General features: G+C 40.1%; 1 long non-coding RNA gene across 1 annotated transcript; it reads left to right on the top strand.

The window, feature by feature from the left end:
- The first annotated feature begins 1,727 nt into the window (after positions 1 to 1,727).
- Positions 1,728 to 2,703, top strand: LOC144320004 (uncharacterized). Its single transcript, XR_013385606.1, has 2 exons — positions 1,728 to 1,850; positions 2,042 to 2,703. It is a non-coding gene; the product is annotated as an uncharacterized LOC144320004 (long non-coding RNA).
- Positions 2,704 to 15,819: the final 13,116 nt, after the last annotated feature.

Genomic DNA, 15,819 nt, shown 5'->3' on the forward strand with positions numbered 1-15,819 from the left:
CCTTCTCCGATTGACTTACTTCACTCAGCATAATACCCTCCAGTTCCATCCATGTCAAAGCAGATGGTGGGTATTTGTCGTTTCTAATGGCTGAGCAGTATTCCATTGTATACACAGACCACATCTTTATCCATTCATCTTTCGATGGATGGACACCGAGGCTCCTTCCACAGTTTGGCTATTGTGGACATTGCTGCTAGAAACATCGGGGTGCAGGTGTCCCGGCGTTTCATTGCATCTGTATCTTTGGGGTCAATCCCCAGCAGTGCAATTGCTGGGTCGTAGGGCAGGTCTATTTTTAACTCTTTGAGGAACCTCCACACAGTTCTCCAGAGTGGCTGCACCAGTTCACATTCCCACCAACAGTGCAGGAGGGTTCCCCTTTCTCCACATCCTCTCCAACATTTGTGGTTTCCTGCCTTGTTAATTTTCCCCTTTCTCACTGGTTCACTTTTAATCCTCATTCCATCTAAGCCTCTGACCATCTGCATTTCCTTCATCAGGAAGCTTGGAATGAATGGGGCAGGGGCTCTGTGTCTGTTACTTGGTCTGAAGTGCTCCTGGCTGACCACTTCAGTCCTCTAGGGGGCACTCTAGGCTTTACAAGATACAAAGACTTTCTGAGGATGCAAGGGTTGAACAGAGAGACAAAAATCTCTTATAGAGAGACAAAAATCATTTGAGCCAGTCCAGTTATAGATTGAAAAGGTGGGGGCGTGGGGGAAAAGGGTTTGTGTAAAGTTGATCTCAGGCTTTTAGTTCTGCCATTTCAACTTCAGACATCTAGAGGCCATGACCCTATAAATCCACTATGCAGATAATCCTTCAAAGATGCCAGGATAGGAATTTTTCTGGGCATTGTGACTATGAAAACTCAACACAAAACATCCCATTACCTGTTTTCAATTTTTTATCAGTAATCCCCCAAATATTGGCCTTGAAACTATTTCAATACCCCAGATATCCTGCCTTTTCATACGTCTCTGCTGAGAGTGGAGGGAACAGGAATGAAGAGAGAAGAAGAAGAGAGGAAGAAGTGAGGAACAAAAATAGAAGGAAAGGGAGAGGACAATAATGACTTTGATCAGCAACATGTGACTTGTGCAGGCTCACGGTGTGGGTGAGCAGTGTGTCTACCGTTTAAACAGGAGAAGTGGAAGATGAAAGCTAAATCAGACAGAACATTATGGAGGCATCCTATAATTTGCCAAACAAATTCTGGTTGGAATAATTTTCTGTGTAGATGGTGACTGTTGGTCTTGGTTTCTAGAACTCTCCTGATTTTGAGAAATTGTAGTTACTTCTGCAGTACACACTGCATGCTATCAGATAGTTTTCCTCTATCACTATTTTTTATATAACTGTCTTCTCACATTGTCTGTGAAACTGCACTTTTTGAATGGAGCCGCTCTTCATTATGATTCTTCAAGGTTCTGTGCAACCCCCACTGAGACACTGACTCTTAGAAATATCACTCACCTTTCCTCACACACTAACCCCAAAATTTCTTACACAAAGTGTTTTATGAAAAAAAAAACCAAACCTTCTTGTCCTCCTATATTGGAAATATCGCCCCTAGCTGCCTGCACCGTTGGCAAGCACAATTTTGAAGACATTACTGTGTCCTGTCACTGGGGCATTGTGGGAGGAGTCTCGAATTCAGTGAAGGATGGGGCTGAGGTATGATTGGTGCTCAGTGATTGTGGTGGAACAGATTGACTGTAAGGACACAGTTTCTCGGTAACTCTACACTCTGCACAGTAGGGGTGAAGGCACCCCAATAACTGGACAAGGAATCATGAGGAGATACTGGGGAGCTGTGCTCGGGCTCCTGTGGATGCATGGTTGCTGTGAGTGGGGCATCGGGACCAGGGCTGGGGAGCGATCTGCAGTCCACAGTGTGTGGGGAGGGGAGCTGACACTGAGGTTTGAGAGGGTCCTACATCATCATGGTTGTGACTTGGGATATTTTACAGGTTTAAAATCTGCATCGGTACCTCCCCAGTGATATCATCTGTGTATGTTTTTCTCTTTCTAGCAGTAGTGACAGGGATGAAGGTGGAGCAGAGCCCTTCAGCCCTGAGCCTGCAGGAGGGAGCCAGCTCTATCCTCAAGTGCAATTACTCTAGCGTAGTGAGCAGTGTGCAGTGGTTCCGACAGAATCCCGGGGGCGGCAGCCTCACCAGGCTGTTTTACATAGCTTCAGGGATGAAGCAGAGCGGAAGGCTAAACTGCACACTGAATGCTAAGGAACGGTTCAGCACCCTCCACGTCGCGGCCTCTCAGCTGGAAGACTCAGCCACCTACCTGTGTGCGGTGGAGGCACAGTGCTCCCTGGTGATCTGCAGCCTGCCCCCAAACTGCCGCTGGGCCTGCAGCACCAGCACTTCCCTGGGGAGGGCATGTGCTTGCACCGAGCTGCACGTTTTCAGATTTTCAGATTTATTTACAGCACTTTTCCATTGTAAAATTAGATCCATCAAGGTTGTCGTTTCACCTAATCTCGTGGCTTTTTTCCCCAGAATACCCTTTGCAGGTAAAAAACTACCTTGGAACCGTTCGGGCAAGTGATGCAGATGCCCATATCCAATGCTCTGGGAAAACAGATTTCCTGAAAGCTAGCATATAAATTATATGTACATTACTTAACTGGAAAGCCTCGAAAAAATGGATGGTCATGAACAAATAAAGAGGTGACTACATTTTTTAGTTATTTGTAGGGTTTTTTTTTTTTTGAAAGAGAATGTGTACAATGTCTTTCCATCTGTTCAGCTTTTTAGAATAATCTTATTGGGGGTCACATATTCTACTTATGACATGTATTTTCTATTTCAGTAAGATAATAAACTGCAAATAGTAGTTTTGTTTCATGCAGGAATTAAGGGAGGATTTTTGAGAGTAAGTGACTGGGTTACTTATATTATTTATACTAATCATATTATTCTAAAATTAGTGAATCTGAAGTGGCACGAGAGCTTATACGCTGAGTAGCTGATAACAGAAGATCCAGTAGAATCACAAAACGTGAATGATTTCTATTGGTCAGTTTGTACACTGTGTTGACATATATTACTGACAAAAGTATCCACTTCAGCCAATGCTAAATAGCACTTTGTGGGGAAGAACTCATGGAAATTTTCATTCTGTTCCATGAAAATTCATTGCTCTCCCTTGCATTTTGAATGAATCTATTACTCATGATTTTGTGACCATTCCTGGTTTGGGAAAGGGAGCAGAAAGCTTCCAGGACTCCACTAACATTCCCTTCTGTGTTGTGGCCAGAGACAAGGACTCTTGACTCCAAACCCAAAGCTGAAACAGCACAAATTGAATTCCAGCCTGCACTCGTTTTTATGTTGGTGCAAGGGTATTGATAGGAAGGACCAGGATCCTAAAAAGTCAGATGGAGTTAAATGGACAGTCTTGCAGAAGCTGGAAGCAGAGGTAGCTTCTACCTCTGGGTATGTGACCTGTGCAGTTACAAAGCCCCTTATTTTCCCAAGGACCCCTGCCCTTCGTTGAATGCTGTGAAATCATAATGATGTGTTGAAATTCCTAATGATTTTATCTTCATACTTGTCTTTAATGAGTGAGTCCCAGAAGTGGGAGGAATAGGTGCCTGAGCAGAAGCTATACATAGGGCAGCAGGACACAGGCAGGAACACGTGCAGGCTCAGGTTCTGGGTCACAGCAGGCTGTGTGTGAAGTGAGCTGTTGGCAGGACCACCTGCCGTGCCTGTGCCTGCTTTGGACTATCTGGGGCTTTGACGTGCATCAAGGGGTGTACTGAATTTTGTTGGGAAATTACTACAAAATGCAAATATATACATGGACATTTCAAAAAGGGATTTGGCAGTTTCTTACACAGCGAAACATACTCTTAACATATGGTTCAGCAGTGGCCTTCCTGAGTAGTTACCCAAAGAGGTTGAAAATTCATATGCACACGCAGACTTGTACACAAGTCGCTTATAGCAGTTTTATTCACACTTGCCAAAATGTGGAAGTATGCAACATGTCCTTCAACAGGTGAATGAATAAATAAATGGTGGAAGTGGTGGTACATCCAAATAATGGAGTACGATTTGGTGCTAAAAAGACAGGAGGTATGGAGCCATGAAGAGATAGGGGAACCTTTCATGCGTTTTACTAAGTGAAAACAGCAATCTGCAAAGGCTACATAGCGTATGGCTATGATCCTATGATATTCCGGAAAAGCCAAAAGTATGGATGCAGTAAGAAGATTGTGGTTGCCAAGGGTTGAGGGGAGCAGGAGGAGGGAATAGAGCACAGAGCATGTTTAGTGTAGTGACTTTACTCTTTATAATGCATGGTATGTACATGCCTCATATATTTGTTCAAACCCATAGAATGTGCAACATCAGGAGTGAACCCTAATTAGATTGTGGGGTTTGGGGATATGATATGGCAGTGTAGACTTCTTCATTGTGAAAGGTGTCATGGGGAAGATAATAATTGGAAGGCTACACCTGTGTGGGGACAGGAGGTGCGTTGGCATCATCAGTACATCTGTATCATTTTTCTTTGAACTTGGTTGGTTGAAAAAAGAAAGTCTTTAAAAAATTAAGTTGAGAGACATGAAACTAATCTGTATGAACAGCTATAGCATTTAAAAAAATAGTTTCACTAGAAATATTACCTAAGGACACCTTTCCCCTGCTTTGTGAATGAGGTTCCCAAATCTTCATTTTGAAATGATCTAAAAAATTGTATAGACATCCCTGGCTGGAAATTTTGAAACTCAAGCTCAACTTTCAAGGAGAAAGCCAGAATCCACACAGCAATTAGGCTGTTTTAGAAAGTACTTCTCGCTTTCCATATTAATAAGCCCAATCCATCTCCTCTAGATTATCTCGATTGTGGAGATTTTTTCTTTGTTTCATATGATACATAAATTATATGTAATGGATATGTAATATATAAGAAATATATCTCCAGAAGAACCTTCTGCTTACTCATGGCTCACCATGGAGTCCCTGGTCTCACTGCCTGTGAAGCACTTTATACTCTGAATAAAGTCCTATTTTTTTTCCATGTTAATTTGGACTTAGCTCTCCTTGATACCATATTGATCTCATAAAAAGAATAAAAACCCAGTTAGGATCTGATCCTGTGGAGGGAGTGTCTGCTTCTGAAGAGGCCTTAGATTAGGATCAACTTCAGACCCACTAATCGTATGTGCTTGTGGAAATGGTCTTGTTGTTCCATGATGTGGGCGATTCCACCCCACTCCATTCTGACACCAGTCCACACTGCACACAGCCAGTTCTCAATAAGATTGTTTCTGTTAGATAGTGTCAAAGAAATTTAGAGCTGGAAGAGTCCTTAGAAATCTTAGAATCCAACTTCATTTTATACAATAGAGACTATCTGAGATGACAGTAGGGAACAAACAGGTAGTGAATGAACTGGGCTAGAAAGACAGTGGGTGTCCTCACTTCCTCCTTAGCATTCTTTCCTCTGCCTCCTTGCTGTAGGACCATCCTGCTGGGTAAAGAGAAAGTGTCTAATGCAAGCCCAGCCATTTATGATTGCAGTTTGGGTCTGAGAAAGTCGTGGCCCAATCAGTTTGAACGCCTGAATGGAGAGTTCCACTTTGGGTAAACGTTTGGGACCTTGGGTAGGAAAGGACTCAGGCTGAGCCACTGTTATTCTACCAGCAGACTCATCCACCACTCCCTGTTTCTGTAGGAGTAAGCCAAAGGTGATGGTGCTATGTGAACACCCACCTGTGTTTCTAAGTACTTTCCCCAACATAGCCAATATATTTACTATCCCAGATGGGCATCCCACAAGGCAGGATGAGTATAATGAGCATAACTCACACATTATCTCAAAAAAATCATTGAAATTGGAAGACTCCTGCAGTTAGCAGTCCATGAAGATGATAGATGAAGGTTTTCTAGGCCAATGCTTTGACCATAAGTAAAACACTATTCTATGAAATAATCAAGAAGCTGAGAATTTTGCCCAAGGAATGGCCTTATCTATGTTATAGGTAATACATGGAAGAGCATTTTTCCTATGAATGGTCATATTCAGACCATTACTCCCAGTTCTGAGTGTAACATCTCAAAACTACAAGTATTGACCTAAATTTCTATCTTGGAGAAGAGGGAAATTTGCTTAGAGAAGAGTTTGAGAATTCTTATTTTGTGAAGAATGGGGAAGAGAATGAAAGATTCTCAGGGTGAAGAAGGTTTCCATACATAAAAATACATTTCATATATACACATTTATGTATATATTGAGCTGATATTCTTCACCATGGCTGTCTTTAAATCTTTCAGGGTGGGAGAAGTGGAAGGAAGCTGAATTTTCGTTTTTGTCATTTCAGAAGATCCGTAAGAATGAATCACAGGAAAGGGGGCTTCAACTTTTGAGAATGAAGTAAACTTGGTTTCCCAGAGACCATTTCTCCTGATCAGTTCTTTAGAGCAGATTTCCTATTGGTATCATTCTGAGGACACAGAATATTTATGCTTCCCTGAATTTATTCTCACAGAAGACATAAAATTTCCAATAAACTAATGTGAATGATAAAGGGATTTTGGCAGGAAGAGATAATACTGGAAACTCACATGCCCGGAGAAATTTATCAATGAATCGTGGGGAACAAACACAATAGCTTTGGAGAAATATGAAGAGTATGGTATGTGAACCAGCGATGGCCAGCAAGTGGGAAGCCTGCAGGAATAGATGGTTATTACTTTAGAGGAAATTCTCCTGAGACCATGAGTCAGTAATTGCATTCGAGGACATACCATCTCTTTTGATTTGAGAAAATGAAATCATTTGAAGAATAAAGTTACACATGGTTATATTATCTGAGATTTCAGCTTGATATTTCATCAACATTTCTACTCTGTCAATATCTTGTCAAATATAAGACACACGGCATTCAAATAGTTTTTTAAAAGCATGTCAGATTTCTCTATGCAAATTTGTCCAATCTTGGCTCAGACAGTCTCCTGTAGTTGAAGCACTGATAACAGATGGAAGCTACCCCTGCTCCCTTGTCATTGAGAGCTGTTTCCTTACTTTTTGTCATACTCATCTTAACTGAGGGAAGATTCCACATTTTGACTATTGGTACCATAAGTCCTCTGGGAATTGCAAGGTCATGAGCAACACCCACCTAGGAGGAGCAAGGTCTGAGATCGGAGGCATTTGAAATGTCAGATGATCTTGACCTTGTCTCTCTTACGCTAATCTTTGCATTATGTGACCTTTTACAAATAGATTTTCTCTATGACAGGCAATTGAGGATGGTAGATTTGTCAGAAAGGGAAGGTTTTCATTTTCTTTGCTTAAGGTAGGGAATCATGATTCTTTCCTGATTTCAAACATGTATACTAGACCCATCGTTGAATAAACAGCAATAGCATCTACCCCTTTCCTCTTTTCAAATTATTAACAGTGACTCAGTAGAGTGCAGAGGTATAAATATTTTTTATAATAAATTTATTTTTTATTGGTGTTCAATTTACCAACATACAGAATAACACCCAGTGCTCAATCGGTCATGCGCCCCCTGCAGTGCCCGTCACCCATTCACCCCCACCCCCTGCCCTCCTCCCCTTCCACCACCCCTAGATCGTTTCCCAGAGTTAGGAGTCTTTATGTTTTGTCTCCCTTTCTGATATTTCCCACACATTTCTTCTCCCTTCCCTTCTATTCCCTTTCGCTATTATTTATATTCCCCAAATGAATGAGAACATACAATGTTTGTCCTTCTCCAATTGACTTACTTCACTCAGCATAATACCCTCCAGTTCCATCCACGTTGAAGTAAACGGTGGGTATTTGTTGTTTCTAATGGCTGAGGAATATTCCATTGTATACATAAACCACATCTTCTTTATCCATTCATCTTTCAATGGACACCGAGGCTCCTTCCACAGTTTGGCTATTGTGGCCATTGCTGCTAGAAACATCGGGGTGCAGGTGTCCCGGCGTTTCATTGCATCTGAATCTTTGGGGTAAATCCCCAGCAGTGAAATTGCTGGGTCATAGGGCATGTCTATATTTAACTCTTTGAGAAACCTCCACACAGTTTTCCAGAGTGGCTGCACCAGTTCACATTCCCACCAACAGTGTAAGAGGGTTCCCTTTTCATCGCATCCTCTCCAACATTTGAGGTTTCCTGCCTTGTTAATTTTCCCCATTCTCACTGGGGTGAGGTGGTATCTCATTGTGGTTTTGATTTGTATTTCCCTGATGGCAAGTGATGCAGAGCATTTTCTCATGTGCATGTTGGCCATGTCTATGTCTGTCTCTGTGAGATTTCTCTTCATGTCTTTTGCCATTTCATGATTGGATTGTTTGTTTCTTTGCTATTGGTTTAATAAGTTCTTTATAGATCTTGGAAACTAGCCCTTTATCTGATATGTCATTTGCAAATATCTTCTCCCATTCTGTAGGTTGTCTTTGAGTTTTGTTGACTGTATCCTTTGCTGTGCAAAAGCTTCTTATCTTGATGAAGTCCCAATAGTTCATTTTTGCTTTTGTTTCTTTTGCCTTCATGGATATATCTTGCAAGAGGTTACTGTGTCCAAGTTCAAAAAGGGTGATGCCTGTGTTCTCCTCTAGGATTTTGATGGAATCTTGTCTCACATTTAGATCTTTCATCCATTTTGAGTTTATCTTTGTGTATGGTGAAAGAGAGTGGTCTAGTTTCATTCTTCTCCATGTGGATGTCCAATTTTCCCAGTACCATTTATTGAAGAGACTGTCTTTCTTCCAATGGATAGTCTTTCCTCCTTTATTGAATATTAGTTGACCATAAAGTTCAGGGTCCACTTCTGGGTTCTCTGTTCTGTTCCATTGATCTATGTGTCTGTTTTTGTGCCAGTACCACACTGTCTTGATGACCACAGCTTTGTAGTACAACCTGAAATCTGGCATTGTGATGCCCCCAGATGTGGTTTTCTTTTTTAAAATTCCCCTGGCTATTTGGGTCTTTTCTGATTCCACACAAATCTTAAAATAATTTGTTCTAACTCTCTGAAGAAAGTCCATGGTATTTTGATAGGGATTACATTAAACGGGTACATTGCCCTGGGTAACATTGACATTTTCACAATATTAATTCTGCCAAATCATGAGAATGGAATATTTTTCCATCTCTTTGTGACTTCCTCAATTTCTTTCAGAAGTGTTCTTACCTCTTTGGTTAGGTTTATTCCTGAGTATCTTCTGCTTTTGGGTGCAATTGTAAATGAGATTGACTCCTTAATTTCTCTTTCTTCAGTCTCATTGTTAGTGTATAGAAATGCCACTGATTTTTGGGCATTGATTTTGTATCCTGCCACGCTACCAAATTGCTGTATGAGTTCTAGCAATCTTGGGGTGGAGGCTTTGGGGTTTTCTAGGTAGAGTATCATGTCATCGGCGAAGAGGGAGAGTTTGACTTCTTCTTTACCAATTGGAATGCCTTTAATGTCTTTTTGTTGTCTGATTGCTGAGGCTAGGACTTCCAGTACTATGTTGAATAGCAGTGGTGAGAGTGGATATCCCTGTCTGTTCCTGATCTTAAGGGAAAGGCTCCCAGTGCTTCCCCATTGAGAATGATATTGCTGTGGGCTTTTCATAGTTGGCTTTTAAGATGTCGAGGAATGTTCCCTCTATCCCTACACTCTGAAGAGTTTTGATCAGTAATGGATGCTGTATTTTGTCAAATGCTTTCTCTGCATCTAATGAGAGGATCATATGGTTCTTGGTTTTTCTCTTCCTGATATGATGAATCACACTGATTGTTTTACGAGTGTTGAACAAGCCTTGTGTCCCAGGGATAAATCCTACTTGGTCTAGGCGAATAATTTTCTTAATGTACTGTTGGATCCTATTGGCTAGTATCTTGTTGAGAATTTTTGCATCCATGTTCATCAGGAATATTGGTCTGTAATTCTCCTTTTTGGTGGGGTCTTTGTTTGGTTTTGGAATTAAGGTGATGCTGGCCTCATAGGACGAGTTTGGAAGTACTCCATCTCTTTCTATATTTCCAAACAGCTTTAGTAGAATAGGTATGGTTTCTTCTATAAACGTTTGATAGAATTCCCCAGGGAAGCCATCTGGCCCTGGACTTTTGTGTCTTGGGAGGTTTTTGATGACTGCTTCTATTTCCTCCCTGGTTATTGGCCTGTTCAGGTTTTCTATTTCTTCCTGTTCCAGTTTTGGTAGTTTGTGGCTTTCCAGAAATGCGTCCATTTCTTCTAGATTGCCTAATTTATTGGCGTATAGCTGTTCATAATATGTTTTTAAAATCGTTTGTATTTCCTTGGTGTTTGTAGTGATCTCTCCTTTCTCATTCATGATCTTATTAATTTGTGTCTTCTCTCTCTTCTTTTTAATAAGGCTGGCTAATGGTTTATCTATCTTATTAATTCTTTCAAAGAACCAACTCCTGGTTTTGTTGATCTGTTCCACAGTTCTTCTGGTCTCGATTTCGTTGAGTTTTGCTCGAATCTTTATTAACTCTCTTCTTCTGCTGGGTTTAGAAACGATTTGCTGGTTTTTCTCTAGCTCCTTTAGGTAAGATTAGCTTTTGTATTTGAGTTCTTTCCAGTTTTTGGAGGGTTGCTTATATTGTGATGTATTTCCCCCTCAGGAATGCTTTTGCTGCATCCCAAAGATTTTGAATGGTTGTGTCTTCATTCTCATTAGTTTCCATGAATCTCTTTAATTCTTCCTTAAGTTCCTGGTTGACCCTTTCATCTTTTAGCAGGATGGTCCTTAACCTCCACGTGTTTGAGGTCCTTCCAAACTTCTTGTTGTGATTTAGTTCTAATTTCAAGGCATTATGGTCTGAGAATATGGAGCGGATGATCCCAATCTTTTGGTATCAGATCTGATTTGTGACCCAGTATGTGGTCTATTCTGGAGTAAGTTCCATGTGTACTTGAGAAGAATGTGTATTCAGTTGCGTTTGGATGTAAAGTTCTGTAGATATTTGTGAAATCCATCTGGTCCAGTGTATCATTTAAAGCTTTGTTTCTTTGGAGATGTTGTGCTTAGAAGACCTATCGAGTGTAAAAAGCGCTAGTTTGAAGTCACCAAGTATAAATGTATTATTGTCTAAGTATGTCTTAACTTTGGTTATTAATTGATTGATATATTTGGCAGCTCCCACATTCGGGACATATATATTGATGATTGTTAAGTCCTCTTGTTGGATAGATCCTTTAAGTATGATATAGTGTCCCCCTTCATCTCTCACTATAGTCTTTGGGATAAATTTTAGTTTATCTGATATAAGGATGGCTACCCCTGCTTTCTCTTAAAGACCATTTGAATGGTAAATGGTTCTCCAAACGTTTATTTTCAGGCTGTTGGTGTCCTTAGGTCTAAAATGAGTCTCTTGTTACAGCAAGAAAATTCCTATTTTGGTATTTTGATCTGTGTCAAAATTATTAATTAATTAATTAATTAGTTTGTTTGTTTATTTGTTATTTATTTACTTATAATACCTCAATTGAGACTGTTTTTTTTATTTGTTTTTGTTTTTCAAAGATTTAGTTTATTTATTTGAAGGAGAGAGAGAGCAGGAGCTGTGGGGAGGTGCAGAGGGAGAAACATGCTCCCCAGTGAGTAGGGAGTGGATGCAGGGCTGGATCCATGACCACAGTATTATGACCCATGCCAAAGGCAGAAGGTTATCCACCTGAGTCATCCAGATGCCCCTAAATTTTTTATTTCAAAATAATTATATGGAAAATTGACTCTTTTTGGTATACAGGGCTGTGAATTTTGAATTTTAATACATTTTATAGGTCCTATAACCATTTGAGTATCATTTACAGACTAGTTTCTTCGCTCTCCAAAACTCCTATGTTCCTTTCCTTTGCCTTTACATGCGTGCTTCCATATTCCCAACAAAACATTGGTCTATTCTTCTTTTTTTTTTTATATTCTTCTTTTTTAAGAATGTCATCTTGATGGGAGCCTACAACACATAGAGTTATGAGAACTATGTGTCTTGGTGGGAGGAACCGCATGTCACAGGGCACACGCATGATCTCTACCTCTGTCACCCCTCTCAGTGTTTCCTACCCCTGATGACTGGAAGTTATTTTCATAGAAATGACTCATTATTTCAAGTGTTTAAATTCCTTGAGAGACTTGATTTATATAGTTCTACAAAGTATATTTGGCATTTGGTAATGCAGAGGTGGTGTTGAAGTTCGGATCAACTCATATAATCAAGCTGAGGTATGTTCTGTACACAAGCGTCATTGCACAGACTTCATCCTAAATTGTTCTCAATAGATATCTTATGATGTTTTGAGGGTAACTTAATTGATGAAGATTTACTCTAATCACTACCAATTAGGGTTGGTGATTATCTGGCTTCTGCAGGAGTTGATATGAAATAGCATATCTAATAATCGTTCAACTTTGTTGCACTAGCAATGTCTGTGCAGAGCTGAGCTATAGCATAGGGTGAGTTTGTGTCAATAAAAGGCCATACTGGGATCCCTGGGTGGTGCAGTGGTTTAGCGCCTGCCTTTGACCCAGGGCGTGATCCTGGAGACCTGGGATCGAATCCCACATTGGGCTCCCGGTGCATGGAGCCTGCTTCTCCCTCTGCCTTGTGTCTCTGCCTCTCTCTCTCTCTCTCTCTCTCTCTCTCTCTGTGACTATCATAAATAAATAAAAAATTAAAAAAAAATAGAAGGCCATACCCATGCAAGTTATTTTATTAGTGAGAGAACAATTCAGGGTAATCAGAAATACCTAACATTTTATCATTAGAGTGGGAAAATATTTCTCAAGGATAAAAATTACGGCAAAAGAATGCAAAGGAAAATATTGCAACCAGTGGTACCAAACATCTAGATTAATTCTCTTCTAGTGGCCTTGGATGGGACGGTCTGCTTCATGCAATTACATGTTCTTTCTAGGATATTGCATGTGCTCTCACCTGTTGAATGCCCACTTCTGCTGAATTTCTGGAGGACTTCAGCTTAAGATCTCTAATATGAGAAACTTTTTCAATTCTTGTCAATGAAGGATGTAGGATGTCAGAGAATTGATGTACATGTAACCAAGGATCCATTTCTTGTACTTTATCTACCTAACTGGTAATAAAAAGTAGATATGAGGTCAATTCACAAGTCTCAATGGCAATCTTTTCCTGAGATTGTTCAGAGCACCAAAGGTTTAGGTCAAGTAAAGGTGGTTAAATGAATGGCCAGAGGGCAATCTGTTCCTGGGACGAAAGGCAGAGCATCAAGAGCTTACTTAGTTCAGTATGTGAAGATTGGAATACGCATGAGTTGGGACATTCTGAGTTATGTGGTCTGTAACACATGTGCATCTTTCTACAGAGAGAAAGATGCAGGCCGTGAAGGCTAAGGTAGGTACTAGGCCAAAATAGTTGAAAGGTAACTGCTACAATTACTCATTTCAGTGTAATATTCCATTTGTTGTTTCTACTTTTCTGGAGGATTGGGGTGTGGTGGGAGAAGTGAAGTTTCAGTGTGAGAGCTAACCTTACCTAAGTGTCCCAGAGAAATTTGCTCTGCTATCTTGGGACTAACTGAAATTGCATAGGCAGTAAACACAGAATCCAGGTGGTAGTTGACTCTTGCGATTGCTGTGGTGTTTTGACGGAAGAGTGGTTCAATTCATTTAGAAAAGAAAATACTAGTATCAGTCCATACTCATAGGTCATGGAGGGAATAGCATTGTGGAAGATCCCTTTGGAGATACTCAAATGTTTCCTTGGGACAGTATTGCAGACCATATTCCATGTTTCCAGATTTTATGGGTTTCTGTTGAGTCCCAGAAAGGTGTGAATAGCCCCGCTGTCTGCCATCCTAGGAAAGTCTCCCCACTAGTGTTAGTTTAATGTTGCATCCCCAGTGTGGTGTGTTATCTCTGTTGGAATGTAGCTACTGGTCACTGGCGATCATTTGGCTTCACCAGGCAGCTGTCTTGGCTTTGATATACCTTGTTCTCAAGGGTCATCAAATAAATCACCCCACAGAGACTGACAAGTTGCAGATGAGCAATTATATTTTAGGTGTGTCTCTATAGGTGCAGAAAAACCATTGGACAAAATCCAGATCCATTCCTGCTTAAAACTTGCAGCAAATTACTTAGAATTGAAAGGAATTTCCTCAACTTAAAAAAGGGGCTAAACAAAAACACCTCATCAAATGTCATACTTGATGGTGAAACCTAAATCTCTTTCTCCTTAGTTTCAGAATTAAGGGAAGAATTTTAGCTCTTACCATTTGTATTCAATATTGAAATAGAGGTTCTAGCCAATACAATAAGGCATGTGGAAGCAACAAAAGCCATACGTTTGGAAACGAAGAAGTTAACTTATCTTTATTTATAGACAACATAATTGTCTGAAGAGAAAATGCAAGGAAATCTACAAAAACATCTACTAGAACACACTGGCTTAAGAAAATCAAAAGTACTCCTACCATAGAATCCAGCCACTCTACTCCCAAGTATGGACTCAAGAGGAAACAAAAGCATGTTTCTATAAAATATCTCAAATGCAAATGTTCACAGCAGCTTTCTTTATAACAGTCCCTGGGAATAATTGATATGGTCAGTAACAGGTGAATAGATAAACTGTTTTATAGGCACATGATGCTATACTACAGCGTAACAAAAAGACAACAACAGAAAGTTAAGACCAATGAAGAATTTCAAAATAATTATATTGAGAAGAAGCCAGACAAAAGAGTGTCATTAGGAAAAAATTTATAAAAAATTATGAAATATGAAGACTAATCATGACAGAAGTGATTCCTGGAAATGGGAGTGGTAAAGAGTTGAGAGAAGGATTACAAAGTGACATGAGGAAACATTTGGGGTGATCCATGTGTTCATTACCATGATTGTGGTGTTGGTTTTACAAATGTATACATGCGTCAAATATTACAGAATTGTTTAATTTGGTGCAGTTTATTGTTATGCAATATATGCAATAATATAAGCCATTAAATATCTAAATTTACAATGCCGTATCTCCCCACAGTGTTGCGCAAAGTTTCTTGTGTGACCCAAATGCAAAATATTTCTCATGTAGGCTTTTATTGGCCTGATAGTATGTTTTTTTCTTTAAGTTACAGATCATACTTTCTGCACCCATGTGCTATACTGTTTGTTAAGTCTTTTTCAGACTTATTTATTTATTTATTTATTTATTTATTTATTTTAGAGAGAGAGAGAGATTGCCTGGGTGGCAGGTGAGGTGGTGGGGGAGGATGAGTGGAAAGCAAAGACTCTTGAGCATATTCCTGGAGAACTCAGAGTCCCATGTGGGGCTCCATCCTACAACCCTGAGATCATGACCCTAGTTGATATCAAGACCTTGAGGCTCAACTAATTGAGCCACCTGGAAGCCCTCTGTTTATTTTCTTTTTTTAAATTGTTATTTTTTAAAAAATATTCATTTAAATACAATTTGCCAACTTGTAGTATAAAACCCAGTGCTCAATCCATCAATCCACCCCTGTTCGTTTTCAACCAGCATCATTGCAACCCCTTTGGGATTGTCCCTACAAATCTGAATACAAATTTGTAGTGGATTGTCCAAAATTCCTTTCTAGCAGAGTTTTGTGGCAGATTTTGACAATGTGTTTTGGAAATTAGGGGAAAGGAAGGGATACCTGAACCCTAGCAATATCCAGGCCTGTATTTCTTCCTTCACTCTGTATCTGAGAAAGCATTCCCATGTTAACTCTGGACTCATGAAACTCCTTGTTCTGAATCTGTGAAAAGAGGTGGGAAGGAAACAGCTTGAGCTAAGCTTGCATCTATGTGTGTAGAGAT

Source organism: Canis aureus, chromosome 9, assembly GCF_053574225.1.
Source record: "Canis aureus isolate CA01 chromosome 9, VMU_Caureus_v.1.0, whole genome shotgun sequence".
NCBI lineage: Eukaryota > Metazoa > Chordata > Mammalia > Carnivora > Canidae > Canis > Canis aureus.